Genomic DNA, 22,209 nt, shown 5'->3' on the forward strand with positions numbered 1-22,209 from the left:
CTCTCTCTCTCTCTCTTTTTCTTTTTATATATATTTTTTTCCGTCTTCTTCTTCTTCTTCTTCAGACCCTGTCATAGCACTAATGCCTTTCCAATACCACCAGCAGATGGAGACACTCCATTGCAACATTGGTTGTGAGCAGCAGTTTCTAAAAACAAATGCCTCATGGCGGATTTCCCATCCATCAATGGATGGTAAATTTTGTTTTTATCATTCACTGACCACAGAAACCAATGGATGGTCAAGCAACAGCAATGACACACCCTTGTGTATAGGCATGAGACCCTCATGTCATTTAACAGGATTCAGCACCACCCACAAGACAGCTACCTGTCATGTCATGTCAAACCTGCACAGGTGTGCTAGATTATTATTATTTAGTTTTATTTTATTTTTTTACACCAATCAGTGTGCAAACATGGTCATTAAAACGCTAAATGAATAGACGTTCATAAACCAGTCAGTGCAACTCATCATTTTGGTCTCCAATTCTCAAACTCAAATTCTCACCCACGGAGGATTAAATGAGAATCTTTCTTGTTTAACACTGGAATGGGGTGGTGCACTGTTCACTACCCGAAGATACTGCCACATCGGGTCAATGCATAGGGCGACAGAAGCAAGCTTCCAAATCAGCTCCCTTTCTCAAAAATCCATTTAATTTATGGTCCCCAGATAGGGAACGTATGTATCAGTATGTGCTCACAAGTCACCCAAGTGCAAGTATTCACACAAAAAAAACGTGCCTCAGGATGCGATCTGTCGCAAGATCCTTTCTTTTTTTACACTTGATCTAAGCCAAAAGGCCTAGAGGGGATAACCGGGAAAGGGGTGGACCCAACCATGTCCCCTTCATGAGCACTCACATTACTCATAGGAATGGAAGGAAGGCTGGCAGCCAACCATCCTCCCATACACTCTCTGGGTGGGTGGCAGTCAGCCACCCATACATACATACAGCACAGGCTAAACCCACATCATCACTTAAAAAAAGGACAGGCGACCATTGCACTCTGATGGAGCATTTAGCAATGCAATCCATAGCCTGGCTTTTGCCTGAACCCCCATCACTCCTCCTCTTGCATATAAGACAATATTTCAGATCTGCATATGAAAACAACACGCCTACCTTTGTTGCACATAGCTGCCTGCCTGTCTCTAGTTACCCCACTGGCTGTAGCTGCGTCCCTTCCGACATGGAATAACACCAACTGTAACGATAAACTGAAAATTAACAGTATAAACCTGCATCATTTTGGACTCTGGTATTTGCTGAATCCGGGTGACCTGACAATCGATGGTGGTGCCTCTGGTGATTCTGGCCTTCTTGGAATCTGTTGGGCCTATGTGTTAGCTCACACATCACTTGGGTATCCATGGTAACTACCACAACATGGTCATCTGCAGTTTACATCTAGCCCGTGGCATTGAATGGCATTTTAAAAGTGCTAAGGGTCCTGGTGCAATAATCCTCCCATGAGGATCAGCCTCAACGGCTTTGTAGATTGCACTCATGTCAGCAACTCCATATACATTTTTTTTTCTTCATGCTTCTTTCTTCATCCTTTTTTCTTTCTGTCATTCAGACTTTCATTCATTCGATCTCTCTCACTCACTTGCTTTAACTCATTTGTTCTCACTCACTCACTCACTCAATCACTCACTCACTCATTCACTCTCACTCACTCTCACTCTCTCACTCACTCGCTCACTAAGTCAGTCTCTCTCTCTCTCTCTCTCTTTTTCTTTTTATATATATTTTTTTCCGTCTTCTTCTTCTTCTTCAGACCCTGTCATAGCACTAATGCCTTTCCAATACCACCAGCAGATGGAGACACTCCATTGCAACATTGGTTGTGAGCAGCAGTTTCTAAAAACAAATGCCTCATGGCGGATTTCCCATCCATCAATGGATGGTAAATTTTGTTTTTATCATTCACTGACCACAGAAACCAATGCATGGTCAAGCAACAGCAATGACACACCCTTGTGTATAGGCATGAGACCCTCATGTCATTTAACAGGATTCAGCACCACCCACAAGACAGCTACCTGTCATTTCATGTCAAACCTGCACAGGTGTGCTAGATTATTATTATTTAGTTTTATTTTATTTTTTTACACCAATCAGTGTGCAAACATGGTCATTAAAACGCTAAATGAATAGACGTTCATAAACCAGTCAGTGCAACTCATCATTTTGGTCTCCAATTCTCAAACTCAAATTCTCACCCACGGAGGATTAAATGAGAATCTTTCTTGTTTAACACTGGAATGGGGTGGTGCACTGTTCACTACCCGAAGATACTGCCACATCGGGTCAATGCATAGGGCGACAGAAGCAAGCTTCCAAATCAGCTCCCTTTCTCAAAAATCCATTTAATTTATGGTCCCCAGATAGGGAACGTATGTATCAGTATGTGCTCACAAGTCACCCAAGTGCAAGTATTCACACAAAAAAAAACGTGCCTCAGGATGCGATCTGTCGCAAGATCCTTTCTTTTTTTACACTTGATCTAAGCCAAAAGGCCTAGAGGGGATAACCGGGAAAGGGGTGGACCCAACCATGTCCCCTTCATGAGCACTCACATTACTCATAGGAATGGAAGGAAGGCTGGCAGCCAACCAGCCTCCCATACACTTTCTGGGTGGGTGGCAGTCAGCCACCCATACATACATACAGCACAGGCTAAACCCACATCATCACTTAAAAAAAGGACAGGCGACCATTGCACTCTGATGGAGCATTTAGCAATGCAATCCATAGCCTGGCTTTTGCCTGAACCCCCATCACTCCTCCTCTTGCATATAAGACAATATTTCAGATCTGCATATGAAAACAACACGCCTACCTTTGTTGCACATAGCTGCCTGCCTGTCTCTAGTTACCCCACTGGCTGTAGCTGCGTCCCTTCCGACATGGAATAACACCAACTGTAACGATAAACTGAAAATTAACAGTATAAACCTGCATCATTTTGGACTCTGGTATTTGCTGAATCCGGGTGACCTGACAATCGATGGTGGTGCCGCTGGTGATTCTGGCCTTCTTGGAATCTTTTGGGCCTATGTGTTAGCTCACACATCACTTGGGTATCCATGGTAACTACCACAACATGGTCATCTGCAGTTTACATCTAGCCCGTGGCATTGAATGGCATTTTAAAAGTGCTAAGGGTCCTGGTGCAATAATCCTCCCATGAGGATCAGCCTCAACGGCTTTGTAGATTGCACTCATGTCAGCAACTCCATATACATTTTTTTTTCTTCATGCTTCTTTCTTCATCCTTTTTTCTTTCTGTCATTCAGACTTTCATTCATTCGATCTCTCTCACTCACTTGCTTTAACTCATTTGTTCTCACTCACTCACTCACTCACTCAATCACTCACTCACTCATTCACTCTCATTCACTCTCACTCTCTCACTCACTCGCTCACTAAGTCAGTCTCTCTCTCTCTCTCTCTTTTTCTTTTTATATATATTTTTTTCCGTCTTCTTCTTCTTCTTCTTCAGACCCTGTCATAGCACTAATGCCTTTCCAATACCACCAGCAGATGGAGACACTCCATTGCAACATTGGTTGTGAGCAGCAGTTTCTAAAAACAAATGCCTCATGGCGGATTTCCCATCCATCAATGGATGGTAAATTTTGTTTTTATCATTCACTGACCACAGAAACCAATGCATGGTCAAGCAACAGCAATGACACACCCTTGTGTATAGGCATGAGACCCTCATGTCATTTAACAGGATTCAGCACCACCCACAAGACAGCTACCTGTCATGTCATGTCAATCCTGCACAGGTGTGCTAGATTATTATTATTTAGTTTTATTTTATTTTTTTACACCAATCAGTGTGCAAACATGGTCATTAAAACGCTAAATGAATAGACGTTCATAAACCAGTCAGTGCAACTCATCATTTTGGTCTCCAATTCTCAAACTCAAATTCTCACCCACGGAGGATTAAATGAGAATCTTTCTTGTTTAACACTGGAATGGGGTGGTGCACTGTTCACTACCCGAAGATACTGCCACATCGGGTCAATGCATAGGGCGACAGAAGCAAGCTTCCAAATCAGCTCCCTTTCTCAAAAATCCATTTAATTTATGGTCCCCAGATAGGGAACGTATGTATCAGTATGTGCTCACAAGTCACCCAAGTGCAAGTATTCACACAAAAAAAAAACGTGCCTCAGGATGCGATCTGTCGCAAGATCCTTTCTTTTTTTACACTTGATCTAAGCCAAAAGGCCTAGAGGGGATAACCGGGAAAGGGGTGGACCCAACCATGTCCCCTTCATGAGCACTCACATTACTCATAGGAATGGAAGGAAGGCTGGCAGCCAACCAGCCTCCCATACACTTTCTGGGTGGGTGGCAGTCAGCCACCCATACATACATACAGCACAGGCTAAACCCACATCATCACTTAAAAAAAGGACAGGCGACCATTGCACTCTGATGGAGCATTTAGCAATGCAATCCATAGCCTGGCTTTTGCCTGAACCCCCATCACTCCTCCTCTTGCATATAAGACAATATTTCAGATCTGCATATGAAAACAACACGCCTACCTTTGTTGCACATAGCTGCCTGCCTGTCTCTAGTTACCCCACTGGCTGTAGCTGCGTCCCTTCCGACATGGAATAACACCAACTGTAACGATAAACTGAAAATTAACAGTATAAACCTGCATCATTTTGGACTCTGGTATTTGCTGAATCCGGGTGACCTGACAATCGATGGTGGTGCCGCTGGTGATTCTGGCCTTCTTGGAATCTGTTGGGCCTATGTGTTAGCTCACACATCACTTGGGTATCCATGGTAACTACCACAACATGGTCATCTGCAGTTTACATCTAGCCCGTGGCATTGAATGGCATTTTAAAAGTGCTAAGGGTCCTGGTGCAATAATCCTCCCATGAGGATCAGCCTCAACGGCTTTGTAGATTGCACTCATGTCAGCAACTCCATATACATTTTTTTTTCTTCATGCTTCTTTCTTCATCCTTTTTTCTTTCTGTCATTCAGACTTTCATTCATTCGATCTCTCTCACTCACTTGCTTTAACTCATTTGTTCTCACTCACTCACTCACTCACTCACTCACTCACTCAATCACTCACTCACTCATTCACTCTCACTCACTCTCACTCTCTCACTCACTCGCTCACTAAGTCAGTCTCTCTCTCTCTCTCTCTCTCTTTTTCTTTTTATATATATTTTTTTCCGTCTTCTTCTTCTTCTTCTTCAGACCCTGTCATAGCACTAATGCCTTTCCAATACCACCAGCAGATGGAGACACTCCATTGCAACATTGGTTGTGAGCAGCAGTTTCTAAAAACAAATGCCTCATGGCGGATTTCCCATCCATCAATGGATGGTAAATTTTGTTTTTATCATTCACTGACCACAGAAACCAATGGATGGTCAAGCAACAGCAATGACACACCCTTGTGTATAGGCATGAGACCCTCATGTCATTTAACAGGATTCAGCACCACCCACAAGACAGCTACCTGTCATGTCATGTCAAACCTGCACAGGTGTGCTAGATTATTATTATTTAGTTTTATTTTATTTTTTTACACCAATCAGTGTGCAAACATGGTCATTAAAACGCTAAATGAATAGACGTTCATAAACCAGTCAGTGCAACTCATCATTTTGGTCTCCAATTCTCAAACTCAAATTCTCACCCACGGAGGATTAAATGAGAATCTTTCTTGTTTAACACTGGAATGGGGTGGTGCACTGTTCACTACCCGAAGATACTGCCACATCGGGTCAATGCATAGGGCGACAGAAGCAAGCTTCCAAATCAGCTCCCTTTCTCAAAAATCCATTTAATTTATGGTCCCCAGATAGGGAACGTATGTATCAGTATGTGCTCACAAGTCACCCAAGTGCAAGTATTCACACAAAAAAAACGTGCCTCAGGATGCGATCTGTCGCAAGATCCTTTCTTTTTTTACACTTGATCTAAGCCAAAAGGCCTAGAGGGGATAACCGGGAAAGGGGTGGACCCAACCATGTCCCCTTCATGAGCACTCACATTACTCATAGGAATGGAAGGAAGGCTGGCAGCCAACCATCCTCCCATACACTCTCTGGGTGGGTGGCAGTCAGCCACCCATACATACATACAGCACAGGCTAAACCCACATCATCACTTAAAAAAAGGACAGGCGACCATTGCACTCTGATGGAGCATTTAGCAATGCAATCCATAGCCTGGCTTTTGCCTGAACCCCCATCACTCCTCCTCTTGCATATAAGACAATATTTCAGATCTGCATATGAAAACAACACGCCTACCTTTGTTGCACATAGCTGCCTGCCTGTCTCTAGTTACCCCACTGGCTGTAGCTGCGTCCCTTCCGACATGGAATAACACCAACTGTAACGATAAACTGAAAATTAACAGTATAAACCTGCATCATTTTGGACTCTGGTATTTGCTGAATCCGGGTGACCTGACAATCGATGGTGGTGCCTCTGGTGATTCTGGCCTTCTTGGAATCTGTTGGGCCTATGTGTTAGCTCACACATCACTTGGGTATCCATGGTAACTACCACAACATGGTCATCTGCAGTTTACATCTAGCCCGTGGCATTGAATGGCATTTTAAAAGTGCTAAGGGTCCTGGTGCAATAATCCTCCCATGAGGATCAGCCTCAACGGCTTTGTAGATTGCACTCATGTCAGCAACTCCATATACATTTTTTTTTCTTCATGCTTCTTTCTTCATCCTTTTTTCTTTCTGTCATTCAGACTTTCATTCATTCGATCTCTCTCACTCACTTGCTTTAACTCATTTGTTCTCACTCACTCACTCACTCAATCACTCACTCACTCATTCACTCTCACTCACTCTCACTCTCTCACTCACTCGCTCACTAAGTCAGTCTCTCTCTCTCTCTCTCTTTTTCTTTTTATATATATTTTTTTCCGTCTTCTTCTTCTTCTTCAGACCCTGTCATAGCACTAATGCCTTTCCAATACCACCAGCAGATGGAGACACTCCATTGCAACATTGGTTGTGAGCAGCAGTTTCTAAAAACAAATGCCTCATGGCGGATTTCCCATCCATCAATGGATGGTAAATTTTGTTTTTATCATTCACTGACCACAGAAACCAATGCATGGTCAAGCAACAGCAATGACACACCCTTGTGTATAGGCATGAGACCCTCATGTCATTTAACAGGATTCAGCACCACCCACAAGACAGCTACCTGTCATTTCATGTCAAACCTGCACAGGTGTGCTAGATTATTATTATTTAGTTTTATTTTATTTTTTTACACCAATCAGTGTGCAAACATGGTCATTAAAACGCTAAATGAATAGACGTTCATAAACCAGTCAGTGCAACTCATCATTTTGGTCTCCAATTCTCAAACTCAAATTCTCACCCACGGAGGATTAAATGAGAATCTTTCTTGTTTAACACTGGAATGGGGTGGTGCACTGTTCACTACCCGAAGATACTGCCACATCGGGTCAATGCATAGGGCGACAGAAGCAAGCTTCCAAATCAGCTCCCTTTCTCAAAAATCCATTTAATTTATGGTCCCCAGATAGGGAACGTATGTATCAGTATGTGCTCACAAGTCACCCAAGTGCAAGTATTCACACAAAAAAAAACGTGCCTCAGGATGCGATCTGTCGCAAGATCCTTTCTTTTTTTACACTTGATCTAAGCCAAAAGGCCTAGAGGGGATAACCGGGAAAGGGGTGGACCCAACCATGTCCCCTTCATGAGCACTCACATTACTCATAGGAATGGAAGGAAGGCTGGCAGCCAACCAGCCTCCCATACACTTTCTGGGTGGGTGGCAGTCAGCCACCCATACATACATACAGCACAGGCTAAACCCACATCATCACTTAAAAAAAGGACAGGCGACCATTGCACTCTGATGGAGCATTTAGCAATGCAATCCATAGCCTGGCTTTTGCCTGAACCCCCATCACTCCTCCTCTTGCATATAAGACAATATTTCAGATCTGCATATGAAAACAACACGCCTACCTTTGTTGCACATAGCTGCCTGCCTGTCTCTAGTTACCCCACTGGCTGTAGCTGCGTCCCTTCCGACATGGAATAACACCAACTGTAACGATAAACTGAAAATTAACAGTATAAACCTGCATCATTTTGGACTCTGGTATTTGCTGAATCCGGGTGACCTGACAATCGATGGTGGTGCCGCTGGTGATTCTGGCCTTCTTGGAATCTTTTGGGCCTATGTGTTAGCTCACACATCACTTGGGTATCCATGGTAACTACCACAACATGGTCATCTGCAGTTTACATCTAGCCCGTGGCATTGAATGGCATTTTAAAAGTGCTAAGGGTCCTGGTGCAATAATCCTCCCATGAGGATCAGCCTCAACGGCTTTGTAGATTGCACTCATGTCAGCAACTCCATATACATTTTTTTTTCTTCATGCTTCTTTCTTCATCCTTTTTTCTTTCTGTCATTCAGACTTTCATTCATTCGATCTCTCTCACTCACTTGCTTTAACTCATTTGTTCTCACTCACTCACTCACTCACTCAATCACTCACTCACTCATTCACTCTCATTCACTCTCACTCTCTCACTCACTCGCTCACTAAGTCAGTCTCTCTCTCTCTCTCTCTTTTTCTTTTTATATATATTTTTTTCCGTCTTCTTCTTCTTCTTCTTCAGACCCTGTCATAGCACTAATGCCTTTCCAATACCACCAGCAGATGGAGACACTCCATTGCAACATTGGTTGTGAGCAGCAGTTTCTAAAAACAAATGCCTCATGGCGGATTTCCCATCCATCAATGGATGGTAAATTTTGTTTTTATCATTCACTGACCACAGAAACCAATGCATGGTCAAGCAACAGCAATGACACACCCTTGTGTATAGGCATGAGACCCTCATGTCATTTAACAGGATTCAGCACCACCCACAAGACAGCTACCTGTCATGTCATGTCAAACCTGCACAGGTGTGCTAGATTATTATTATTTAGTTTTATTTTATTTTTTTACACCAATCAGTGTGCAAACATGGTCATTAAAACGCTAAATGAATAGACGTTCATAAACCAGTCAGTGCAACTCATCATTTTGGTCTCCAATTCTCAAACTCAAATTCTCACCCACGGAGGATTAAATGAGAATCTTTCTTGTTTAACACTGGAATGGGGTGGTGCACTGTTCACTACCCGAAGATACTGCCACATCGGGTCAATGCATAGGGCGACAGAAGCAAGCTTCCAAATCAGCTCCCTTTCTCAAAAATCCATTTAATTTATGGTCCCCAGATAGGGAACGTATGTATCAGTATGTGCTCACAAGTCACCCAAGTGCAAGTATTCACACAAAAAAAAACGTGCCTCAGGATGCGATCTGTCGCAAGATCCTTTCTTTTTTTACACTTGATCTAAGCCAAAAGGCCTAGAGGGGATAACCGGGAAAGGGGTGGACCCAACCATGTCCCCTTCATGAGCACTCACATTATTCATAGGAATGGAAGGAAGGCTGGCAGCCAACCAGCCTCCCATACACTTTCTGGGTGGGTGGCAGTCAGCCACCCATACATACATACAGCACAGGCTAAACCCACATCATCACTTAAAAAAAGGACAGGCGACCATTGCACTCTGATGGAGCATTTAGCAATGCAATCCATAGCCTGGCTTTTGCCTGAACCCCCATCACTCCTCCTCTTGCATATAAGACAATATTTCAGATCTGCATATGAAAACAACACGCCTACCTTTGTTGCACATAGCTGCCTGCCTGTCTCTAGTTACCCCACTGGCTGTAGCTGCGTCCCTTCCGACATGGAATAACACCAACTGTAACGATAAACTGAAAATTAACAGTATAAACCTGCATCATTTTGGACTCTGGTATTTGCTGAATCCGGGTGACCTGACAATCGATGGTGGTGCCGCTGGTGATTCTGGCCTTCTTGGAATCTGTTGGGCCTATGTGTTAGCTCACACATCACTTGGGTATCCATGGTAACTACCACAACATGGTCATCTGCAGTTTACATCTAGCCCGTGGCATTGAATGGCATTTTAAAAGTGCTAAGGGTCCTGGTGCAATAATCCTCCCATGAGGATCAGCCTCAACGGCTTTGTAGATTGCACTCATGTCAGCAACTCCATATACATTTTTTTTTCTTCATGCTTCTTTCTTCATCCTTTTTTCTTTCTGTCATTCAGACTTTCATTCATTCGATCTCTCTCACTCACTTGCTTTAACTCATTTGTTCTCACTCACTCACTCACTCACTCAATCACTCACTCACTCATTCACTCTCACTCACTCTCACTCTCTCACTCACTCGCTCACTAAGTCAGTCTCTCTCTCTCTCTCTCTCTTTTTCTTTTTATATATATTTTTTTCCGTCTTCTTCTTCTTCTTCTTCTTCAGACCCTGTCATAGCACTAATGCCTTTCCAATACCACCAGCAGATGGAGACACTCCATTGCAACATTGGTTGTGAGCAGCAGTTTCTAAAAACAAATGCCTCATGGCGGATTTCCCATCCATCAATGGATGGTAAATTTTGTTTTTATCATTCACTGACCACAGAAACCAATGCATGGTCAAGCAACAGCAATGACACACCCTTGTGTATAGGCATGAGACCCTCATGTCATTTAACAGGATTCAGCACCACCCACAAGACAGCTACCTGTCATGTCATGTCAAACCTGCACAGGTGTGCTAGATTATTATTATTTAGTTTTATTTTATTTTTTTACACCAATCAGTGTGCAAACATGGTCATTAAAACGCTAAATGAATAGACGTTCATAAACCAGTCAGTGCAACTCATCATTTTGGTCTCCAATTCTCAAACTCAAATTCTCACCCACGGAGGATTAAATGAGAATCTTTCTTGTTTAACACTGGAATGGGGTGGTGCACTGTTCACTACCCGAAGATACTGCCACATCGGGTCAATTCATAGGGCGACAGAAGCAAGCTTCCAAATCAGCTCCCTTTCTCAAAAATCCATTTAATTTATGGTCCCCAGATAGGGAACGTATGTATCAGTATGTGCTCACAAGTCACCCAAGTGCAAGTATTCACACAAAAAAAAACGTGCCTCAGGATGCGATCTGTCGCAAGATCCTTTCTTTTTTTACACTTGATCTAAGCCAAAAGGCCTAGAGGGGATAACCGGGAAAGGGGTGGACCCAACCATGTCCCCTTCATGAGCACTCACATTACTCATAGGAATGGAAGGAAGGCTGGCAGCCAACCAGCCTCCCATACACTTTCTGGGTGGGTGGCAGTCAGCCACCCATACATACATACAGCACAGGCTAAACCCACATCATCACTTAAAAAAAGGACAGGCGACCATTGCACTCTGATGGAGCATTTAGCAATGCAATCCATAGCCTGGCTTTTGCCTGAACCCCCATCACTCCTCCTCTTGCATATAAGACAATATTTCAGATCTGCATATGAAAACAACACGCCTACCTTTGTTGCACATAGCTGCCTGCCTGTCTCTAGTTACCCCACTGGCTGTAGCTGCGTCCCTTCCGACATGGAATAACACCAACTGTAACGATAAACTGAAAATTAACAGTATAAACCTGCATCATTTTGGACTCTGGTATTTGCTGAATCCGGGTGACCTGACAATCGATGGTGGTGCCGCTGGTGATTCTGGCCTTCTTGGAATCTGTTGGGCCTATGTGTTAGCTCACACATCACTTGGGTATCCATGGTAACTACCACAACATGGTCATCTGCAGTTTACATCTAGCCCGTGGCATTGAATGGCATTTTAAAAGTGCTAAGGGTCCTGGTGCAATAATCCTCCCATGAGGATCAGCCTCAACGGCTTTGTAGATTGCACTCATGTCAGCAACTCCATATACATTTTTTTTTCTTCATGCTTCTTTCTTCATCCTTTTTTCTTTCTGTCATTCAGACTTTCATTCATTCGATCTCTCTCACTCACTTGCTTTAACTCATTTGTTCTCACTCACTCACTCACTCACTCAATCACTCACTCACTCATTCACTCTCACTCACTCTCACTCTCTCACTCACTCGCTCACTAAGTCAGTCTCTCTCTCTCTCTCTCTTTTTCTTTTTATATATATTTTTTTCCGTCTTCTTCTTCTTCTTCTTCAGACCCTGTCATAGCACTAATGCCTTTCCAATACCACCAGCAGATGGAGACACTCCATTGCAACATTGGTTGTGAGCAGCAGTTTCTAAAAACAAATGCCTCATGGCGGATTTCCCATCCATCAATGGATGGTAAATTTTGTTTTTATCATTCACTGACCACAGAAACCAATGCATGGTCAAGCAACAGCAATGACACACCCTTGTGTATAGGCATGAGACCCTCATGTCATTTAACAGGATTCAGCACCACCCACAAGACAGCTACCTGTCATGTCATGTCAAACCTGCACAGGTGTGCTAGATTATTATTATTTAGTTTTATTTTATTTTTTTACACCAATCAGTGTGCAAACATGGTCATTAAAACGCTAAATGAATAGACGTTCATAAACCAGTCAGTGCAACTCATCATTTTGGTCTCCAATTCTCAAACTCAAATTCTCACCCACGGAGGATTAAATGAGAATCTTTCTTGTTTAACACTGGAATGGGGTGGTGCACTGTTCACTACCCGAAGATACTGCCACATCGGGTCAATGCATAGGGCGACAGAAGCAAGCTTCCAAATCAGCTCCCTTTCTCAAAAATCCATTTAATTTATGGTCCCCAGATAGGGAACGTATGTATCAGTATGTGCTCACAAGTCACCCAAGTGCAAGTATTCACACAAAAAAAAACGTGCCTCAGGATGCGATCTGTCGCAAGATCCTTTCTTTTTTTACACTTGATCTAAGCCAAAAGGCCTAGAGGGGATAACCGGGAAAGGGGTGGACCCAACCATGTCCCCTTCATGAGCACTCACATTACTCATAGGAATGGAAGGAAGGCTGGCAGCCAACCAGCCTCCCATACACTTTCTGGGTGGGTGGCAGTCAGCCACCCATACATACATACAGCACAGGCTAAACCCACATCATCACTTAAAAAAAGGACAGGCGACCATTGCACTCTGATGGAGCATTTAGCAATGCAATCCATAGCCTGGCTTTTGCCTGAACCCCCATCACTCCTCCTCTTGCATATAAGACAATATTTCAGATCTGCATATGAAAACAACACGCCTACCTTTGTTGCACATAGCTGCCTGCCTGTCTCTAGTTACCCCACTGGCTGTAGCTGCGTCCCTTCCGACATGGAATAACACCAACTGTAACGATAAACTGAAAATTAACAGTATAAACCTGCATCATTTTGGACTCTGGTATTTGCTGAATCCGGGTGACCTGACAATCGATGGTGGTGCCGCTGGTGATTCTGGCCTTCTTGGAATCTGTTGGGCCTATGTGTTAGCTCACACATCACTTGGGTATCCATGGTAACTACCACAACATGGTCATCTGCAGTTTACATCTAGCCCGTGGCATTGAATGGCATTTTAAAAGTGCTAAGGGTCCTGGTGCAATAATCCTCCCATGAGGATCAGCCTCAACGGCTTTGTAGATTGCACTCATGTCAGCAACTCCATATACATTTTTTTTTCTTCATGCTTCTTTCTTCATCCTTTTTTCTTTCTGTCATTCAGACTTTCATTCATTCGATCTCTCTCACTCACTTGCTTTAACTCATTTGTTCTCACTCACTCACTCACTCACTCACTCACTCACTCAATCACTCACTCACTCATTCACTCTCACTCACTCTCACTCTCTCACTCACTCGCTCACTAAGTCAGTCTCTCTCTCTCTCTCTCTTTTTCTTTTTATATATATTTTTTTCCGTCTTCTTCTTCTTCTTCTTCTTCAGACCCTGTCATAGCACTAATGCCTTTCCAATACCACCAGCAGATGGAGACACTCCATTGCAACATTGGTTGTGAGCAGCAGTTTCTAAAAACAAATGCCTCATGGCGGATTTCCCATCCATCAATGGAAAGATTGGCCAAAGAAAACCACGTGGCCAAGGAACAATACATAACAAATATAACACAGTTATATAAATATTACTAAAGCGATCACTCAGCTGTATGTAGAAATATTAATTCTTTCCTTTGTTGTAAATTTCTCAAAAAAAGAAATCCAATAAAAATTATTTCAACCATCCATCAATGGATGGTAAATTTTGTTTTTATCATTCACTGACCACAGAAACCAATGCATGGTCAAGCAACAGCAATGACACACCCTTGTGTATAGGCATGAGACCCTCATGTCATTTAACAGGATTCAGCACCACCCACAAGACAGCTACCTGTCATGTCATGTCAAACCTGCACAGGTGTGCTAGATTATTATTATTTAGTTTTATTTTATTTTTTTACACCAATCAGTGTGCAAACATGGTCATTAAAACGCTAAATGAATAGACGTTCATAAACCAGTCAGTGCAACTCATCATTTTGGTCTCCAATTCTCAAACTCAAATTCTCACCCACGGAGGATTAAATGAGAATCTTTCTTGTTTAACACTGGAATGGGGTGGTGCACTGTTCACTACCCGAAGATACTGCCACATCGGGTCAATGCATAGGGCGACAGAAGGAAGCTTCCAAATCAGCTCCCTTTCTCAAAAATCCATTTAATTTATGGTCCCCAGATAGGGAACATATGTATCAGTATGTGCTCACAAGTCACCCAAGTGCAAGTATTCACACAAAAAAAAACGTGCCTCAGGATGCGATCTGTCGCAAGATCCTTTCTTTTTTTACACTTGATCTAAGCCAAAAGGCCTAGAGGGGATAACCGGGAAAGGGGTGGACCCAACCATGTCCCCTTCATGAGCACTCACATTACTCATAGGAATGGAAGGAAGGCTGGCAGCCAACCAGCCTCCCATACACTTTCTGGGTGGGTGGCAGTCAGCCACCCATACATACATACAGCACAGGCTAAACCCACATCATCACTTAAAAAAAGGACAGGCGACCATTGCACTCTGATGGAGCATTTAGCAATGCAATCCATAGCCTGGCTTTTGCCTGAACCCCCATCACTCCTCCTCTTGCATATAAGACAATATTTCAGATCTGCATATGAAAACAACACGCCTACCTTTGTTGCACATAGCTGCCTGCCTGTATCTAGTTACCCCACTGGCTGTAGCTGCGTCCCTTCCGACATGGAATAACACCAACTGTAACGATAAACTGAAAATTAACAGTATAAACCTGCATCATTTTGGACTCTGGTATTTGCTGAATCCGGGTGACCTGACAATCGATGGTGGTGCCGCTGGTGATTCTGGCCTTCTTGGAATCTGTTGGGCCTATGTGTTAGCTCACACATCACTTGGGTATCCATGGTAACTACCACAACATGGTCATCTGCAGTTTACATCTAGCCCGTGGCATTGAATGGCATTTTAAAAGTGCTAAGGGTCCTGGTGCAATAATCCTCCCATGAGGATCAGCCTCAACGGCTTTGTAGATTGCACTCATGTCAGCAACTCCATATACATTTTTTTTTCTTCATGCTTCTTTCTTCATCCTTTTTTCTTTCTGTCATTCAGACTTTCATTCATTCGATCTCTCTCACTCACTTGCTTTAACTCATTTGTTCTCACTCACTCACTCACTCACTCAATCACTCACTCACTCATTCACTCTCACTCACTCTCACTCTCTCACTCACTCGCTCACTAAGTCAGTCTCTCTCTCTCTCTCTCTCTTTTTCTTTTTATATATATTTTTTTCCGTCTTCTTCTTCTTCTTCTTCAGACCCTGTCATAGCACTAATGCCTTTCCAATACCACCAGCAGATGGAGACACTCCATTGCAACATTGGTTGTGAGCAGCAGTTTCTAAAAACAAATGCCTCATGGCGGATTTCCCATCCATCAATGGATGGTAAATTTTGTTTTTATCATTCACTGACCACAGAAACCAATGCATGGTCAAGCAACAGCAATGACACACCCTTGTGTATAGGCATGAGACCCTCATGTCATTTAACAGGATTCAGCACCACCCACAAGACAGCTACCTGTCATGTCATGTCAAACCTGCACAGGTGTGCTAGATTATTATTATTTAGTTTTATTTTATTTTTTTACACCAATCAGTGTGCAAACATGGTCATTAAAACGCTAAATGAATAGACGTTCATAAACCAGTCAGTGCAACTCATCATTTTGGTCTCCAATTCTCAAACTCAAATTCTCACCCACGGAGGATTAAATGAGAATCTTTCTTGTTTAACACTGGAATGGGGTGGTGCACTGTTCACTACCCGAAGATACTGCCACATCGGGTCAATGCATAGGGCGACAGAAGCAAGCTTCCAAATCAGCTCCCTTTCTCAAAAATCCATTTAATTTATGGTCCCCAGATAGGGAACGTATGTATCAGTATGTGCTCACAAGTCACCCAAGTGCAAGTATTCACACAAAAAAAAACGTGCCTCAGGATGCGATCTGTCGCAAGATCCTTTCTTTTTTTACACTTGATCTAAGCCAAAAGGCCTAGAGGGGATAACCGGGAAAGGGGTGGACCCAACCATGTCCCCTTCATGAGCACTCACATTACTCATAGGAATGGAAGGAAGGCTGGCAGCCAACCAGCCTCCCATACACTTTCTGGGTGGGTGGCAGTCAGCCACCCATACATACATACAGCACAGGCTAAACCCACATCATCACTTAAAAAAAGGACAGGCGACCATTGCACTCTGATGGAGCATTTAGCAATGCAATCCATAGCCTGGCTTTTGCCTGAACCCCCATCACTCCTCCTCTTGCATATAAGACAATATTTCAGATCTGCATATGAAAACAACACGCCTACCTTTGTTGCACATAGCTGCCTGCCTGTCTCTAGTTACCCCACTGGCTGTAGCTGCGTCCCTTCCGACATGGAATAACACCAACTGTAACGATAAACTGAAAATTAACAGTATAAACCTGCATCATTTTGGACTCTGGTATTTGCTGAATCCGGGTGACCTGACAATCGATGGTGGTGCCGCTGGTGATTCTGGCCTTCTTGGAATCTGTTGGGCCTATGTGTTAGCTCACACATCACTTGGGTATCCATGGTAACTACCACAACATGGTCATCTGCAGTTTACATCTAGCCCGTGGCATTGAATGGCATTTTAAAAGTGCTAAGGGTCCTGGTGCAATAATCCTCCCATGAGGATCAGCCTCAACGGCTTTGTAGATTGCACTCATGTCAGCAACTCCATATACATTTTTTTTTCTTCATGCTTCTTTCTTCATCCTTTTTTCTTTCTGTCATTCAGACTTTCATTCATTCGATCTCTCTCACTCACTTGCTTTAACTCATTTGTTCTCACTCACTCACTCACTCAATCATTCACTCTCACTCACTCTCACTCTCTCACTCACTCGCTCACTAAGTCAGTCTCTCTCTCTCTCTCTCTTTTTCTTTTTATATATATTTTTTTCCGTCTTCTTCTTCTTCTTCTTCTTCAGACCCTGTCATAGCACTAATGCCTTTCCAATACCACCAGCAGATGGAGACACTCCATTGCAACATTGGTTGTGAGCAGCAGTTTCTAAAAACAAATGCCTCATGGCAGATTTCCCATCCATCAATGGATGGTAAATTTTGTTTTTATCATTCACTGACCACAGAAACCAATGCATGGTCAAGCAACAGCAATGACACACCCTTGTGTATAGGCATGAGACCCTCATGTCATTTAACAGGATTCAGCACCACCCACAAGACAGCTACCTGTCATGTCATGTCAAACCTGCACAGGTGTGCTAGATTATTATTATTTAGTTTTATTTTATTTTTTTACACCAATCAGTGTGCAAACATGGTCATTAAAACGCTAAATGAATAGACGTTCATAAACCAGTCAGTGCAACTCATCATTTTGGTCTCCAATTCTCAAACTCAAATTCTCACCCACGGAGGATTAAATGAGAATCTTTCTTGTTTAACACTGGAATGGGGTGGTGCACTGTTCACTACCCGAAGATACTGCCACATCGGGTCAATGCATAGGGCGACAGAAGCAAGCTTCCAAATCAGCTCCCTTTCTCAAAAATCCATTTAATTTATGGTCCCCAGATAGGGAACGTATGTATCAGTATGTGCTCACAAGTCACCCAAGTGCAAGTATTCACACAAAAAAAAACGTGCCTCAGGATGCGATCTGTCGCAAGATCCTTTCTTTTTTTACACTTGATCTAAGCCAAAAGGCCTAGAGGGGATAACCGGGAAAGGGGTGGACCCAACCATGTCCCCTTCATGAGCACTCACATTACTCATAGGAATGGAAGGAAGGCTGGCAGCCAACCAGCCTCCCATACACTTTCTGGGTGGGTGGCAGTCAGCCACCCATACATACATACAGCACAGGCTAAACCCACATCATCACTTAAAAAAAGGACAGGCGACCATTGCACTCTGATGGAGCATTTAGCAATGCAATCCATAGCCTGGCTTTTGCCTGAACCCCCATCACTCCTCCTCTTGCATATAAGACAATATTTCAGATCTGCATATGAAAACAACACGCCTACCTTTGTTGCACATAGCTGCCTGCCTGTCTCTAGTTACCCCACTGGCTGTAGCTGCGTCCCTTCCGACATGGAATAACACCAACTGTAACGATAAACTGAAAATTAACAGTATAAACCTGCATCATTTTGGACTCTGGTATTTGCTGAATCCGGGTGACCTGACAATCGATGGTGGTGCCGCTGGTGATTCTGGCCTTCTTGGAATCTGTTGGGCCTATGTGTTAGCTCACACATCACTTGGGTATCCATGGTAACTACCACAACATGGTCATCTGCAGTTTACATCTAGCCCGTGGCATTGAATGGCATTTTAAAAGTGCTAAGGGTCCTGGTGCAATAATCCTCCCATGAGGATCAGCCTCAACGGCTTTGTAGATTGCACTCATGTCAGCAACTCCATATACATTTTTTTTTCTTCATGCTTCTTTCTTCATCCTTTTTTCTTTCTGTCATTCAGACTTTCATTCATTCGATCTCTCTCACTCACTTGCTTTAACTCATTTGTTCTCACTCACTCACTCACTCACTCAATCACTCACTCACTCATTCACTCTCACTCACTCTCACTCTCTCACTCACTCGCTCACTAAGTCAGTCTCTCTCTCTCTCTCTCTTTTTCTTTTTATATATATTTTTTTCCGTCTTCTTCTTCTTCTTCTTCAGACCCTGTCATAGCACTAATGCCTTTCCAATACCACCAGCAGATGGAGACACTCCATTGCAACATTGGTTGTGAGCAGCAGTTTCTAAAAACAAATGCCTCATGGCGGATTTCCCATCCATCAATGGATGGTAAATTTTGTTTTTATCATTCACTGACCACAGAAACCAATGCATGGTCAAGCAACAGCAATGACACACCCTTGTGTATAGGCATGAGACCCTCATGTCATTTAACAGGATTCAGCACCACCCACAAGACAGCTACCTGTCATGTCATGTCAAACCTGCACAGGTGTGCTAGATTATTATTATTTAGTTTTATTTTATTTTTTTACACCAATCAGTGTGCAAACATGGTCATTAAAACGCTAAATGAATAGACGTTCATAAACCAGTCAGTGCAACTCATCATTTTGGTCTCCAATTCTCAAACTCAAATTCTCACCCACGGAGGATTAAATGAGAATCTTTCTTGTTTAACACTGGAATGGGGTGGTGCACTGTTCACTACCCGAAGATACTGCCACATCGGGTCAATGCATAGGGCGACAGAAGCAAGCTTCCAAATCAGCTCCCTTTCTCAAAAATCCATTTAATTTATGGTCCCCAGATAGGGAACGTATGTATCAGTATGTGCTCACAAGTCACCCAAGTGCAAGTATTCACACAAAAAAAAAACGTGCCTCAGGATGCGATCTGTCGCAAGATCCTTTCTTTTTTTACACTTGATCTAAGCCAAAAGGCCTAGAGGGGATAACCGGGAAAGGGGTGGACCCAACCATGTCCCCTTCATGAGCACTCACATTACTCATAGGAATGGAAGGAAGGCTGGCAGCCAACCAGCCTCCCATACACTTTCTGGGTGGGTGGCAGTCAGCCACCCATACATACATACAGCACAGGCTAAACCCACATCATCACTTAAAAAAAGGACAGGCGACCATTGCACTCTGATGGAGCATTTAGCAATGCAATCCATAGCCTGGCTTTTGCCTGAACCCCCATCACTCCTCCTCTTGCATATAAGACAATATTTCAGATCTGCATATGAAAACAACACGCCTACCTTTGTTGCACATAGCTGCCTGCCTGTCTCTAGTTACCCCACTGGCTGTAGCTGCGTCCCTTCCGACATGGAATAACACCAACTGTAACGATAAACTGAAAATTAACAGTATAAACCTGCATCATTTTGGACTCTGGTATTTGCTGAATCCGGGTGACCTGACAATCGATGGTGGTGCCGCTGGTGATTCTGGCCTTCTTGGAATCTGTTGGGCCTATGTGTTAGCTCACACATCACTTGGGTATCCATGGTAACTACCACAACATGGTCATCTGCAGTTTACATCTAGCCCGTGGCATTGAATGGCATTTTAAAAGTGCTAAGGGTCCTGGTGCAATAATCCTCCCATGAGGATCAGCCTCAACGGCTTTGTAGATTGCACTCATGTCAGCAACTCCATATACATTTTTTTTTCTTCATGCTTCTTTCTTCATCCTTTTTTCTTTCTGTCATTCAGACTTTCATTCATTCGATCTCTCTCACTCACTTGCTTTAACTCATTTGTTCTCACTCACTCACTCACTCACTCAATCACTCACTCACTCATTCACTCTCACTCACTCTCACTCTCTCACTCACTCGCTCACTAAGTCAGTCTCTCTCTCTCTCTCTCTTTTTCTTTTTATATATATTTTTTTCCGTCTTCTTCTTCTTCTTCTTCTTCTTCAGACCCTGTCATAGCACTAATGCCTTTCCAATACCACCAGCAGATGGAGACACTCCATTGCAACATTGGTTGTGAGCAGCAGTTTCTAAAAACAAATGCCTCATGGCGGATTTCCCATCCATCAATGGATGGTAAATTTTGTTTTTATCATTCACTGACCACAGAAACCAATGCATGGTCAAGCAACAGCAATGACACACCCTTGTGTATAGGCATGAGACCCTCATGTCATTTAACAGGATTCAGCACCACCCACAAGACAGCTACCTGTCATGTCATGTCAAACCTGCACAGGTGTGCTAGATTATTATTATTTAGTTTTATTTTATTTTTTTACACCAATCAGTGTGCAAACATGGTCATTAAAACGCTAAATGAATAGACGTTCATAAACCAGTCAGTGCAACTCATCATTTTGGTCTCCAATTCTCAAACTCAAATTCTCACCCACGGAGGATTAAATGAGAATCTTTCTTGTTTAACACTGGAATGGGGTGGTGCACTGTTCACTACCCGAAGATACTGCCACATCGGGTCAATGCATAGGGCGACAGAAGCAAGCTTCCAAATCAGCTCCCTTTCTCAAAAATCCATTTAATTTATGGTCCCCAGATAGGGAACGTATGTATCAGTATGTGCTCACAAGTCACCCAAGTGCAAGTATTCACACAAAAAAAAACGTGCCTCAGGATGCGATCTGTCGCAAGATCCTTTCTTTTTTTACACTTGATCTAAGCCAAAAGGCCTAGAGGGGATAACCGGGAAAGGGGTGGACCCAACCATGTCCCCTTCATGAGCACTCACATTACTCATAGGAATGGAAGGAAGGCTGGCAGCCAACCAGCCTCCCATACACTTTCTGGGTGGGTGGCAGTCAGCCACCCATACATACATACAGCACAGGCTAAACCCACATCATCACTTAAAAAAAGGACAGGCGACCATTGCACTCTGATGGAGCATTTAGCAATGCAATCCATAGCCTGGCTTTTGCCTGAACCCCCATCACTCCTCCTCTTGCATATAAGACAATATTTCAGATCTGCATATGAAAACAACACGCCTACCTTTGTTGCACATAGCTGCCTGCCTGTCTCTAGTTACCCCACTGGCTGTAGCTGCGTCCCTTCCGACATGGAATAACACCAACTGTAACGATAAACTGAAAATTAACAGTATAAACCTGCATCATTTTGGACTCTGGTATTTGCT

General features: G+C 43.3%; 13 pseudogenes; all 13 read right to left on the reverse strand.

Moving 5' to 3' along the window:
* Positions 1 to 555: 555 nt before the first annotated feature.
* Positions 556 to 818, reverse strand: LOC130288619 (U2 spliceosomal RNA; annotated as a pseudogene).
* A 1,459-nt stretch (positions 819 to 2,277) lies between these two features.
* Positions 2,278 to 2,541, reverse strand: LOC130286201 (U2 spliceosomal RNA; annotated as a pseudogene).
* Positions 2,542 to 4,005: 1,464 nt separating this feature from the next.
* Positions 4,006 to 4,270, reverse strand: LOC130287919 (U2 spliceosomal RNA; annotated as a pseudogene).
* Positions 4,271 to 5,750: 1,480 nt separating this feature from the next.
* LOC130288631 (U2 spliceosomal RNA) lies at positions 5,751 to 6,013 on the reverse strand (annotated as a pseudogene).
* Positions 6,014 to 7,470: 1,457 nt separating this feature from the next.
* Positions 7,471 to 7,734, reverse strand: LOC130286202 (U2 spliceosomal RNA; annotated as a pseudogene).
* Positions 7,735 to 9,198: 1,464 nt separating this feature from the next.
* On the reverse strand, positions 9,199 to 9,462 carry LOC130286203 (U2 spliceosomal RNA; annotated as a pseudogene).
* Positions 9,463 to 10,931: 1,469 nt separating this feature from the next.
* LOC130289727 (U2 spliceosomal RNA) lies at positions 10,932 to 11,195 on the reverse strand (annotated as a pseudogene).
* A 1,464-nt stretch (positions 11,196 to 12,659) lies between these two features.
* LOC130286204 (U2 spliceosomal RNA) lies at positions 12,660 to 12,923 on the reverse strand (annotated as a pseudogene).
* Positions 12,924 to 14,581: 1,658 nt separating this feature from the next.
* Positions 14,582 to 14,845, reverse strand: LOC130289821 (U2 spliceosomal RNA; annotated as a pseudogene).
* A 1,466-nt stretch (positions 14,846 to 16,311) lies between these two features.
* Positions 16,312 to 16,575, reverse strand: LOC130286205 (U2 spliceosomal RNA; annotated as a pseudogene).
* A 1,451-nt stretch (positions 16,576 to 18,026) lies between these two features.
* On the reverse strand, positions 18,027 to 18,290 carry LOC130286206 (U2 spliceosomal RNA; annotated as a pseudogene).
* A 1,464-nt stretch (positions 18,291 to 19,754) lies between these two features.
* On the reverse strand, positions 19,755 to 20,019 carry LOC130287920 (U2 spliceosomal RNA; annotated as a pseudogene).
* A 1,470-nt stretch (positions 20,020 to 21,489) lies between these two features.
* LOC130286207 (U2 spliceosomal RNA) lies at positions 21,490 to 21,753 on the reverse strand (annotated as a pseudogene).
* Positions 21,754 to 22,209: the final 456 nt, after the last annotated feature.

The sequence above is a fragment of the Hyla sarda genome, chromosome 8 (assembly GCF_029499605.1).
Source record: "Hyla sarda isolate aHylSar1 chromosome 8, aHylSar1.hap1, whole genome shotgun sequence".
In the NCBI taxonomy this organism is placed as follows: domain Eukaryota; kingdom Metazoa; phylum Chordata; class Amphibia; order Anura; family Hylidae; genus Hyla; species Hyla sarda.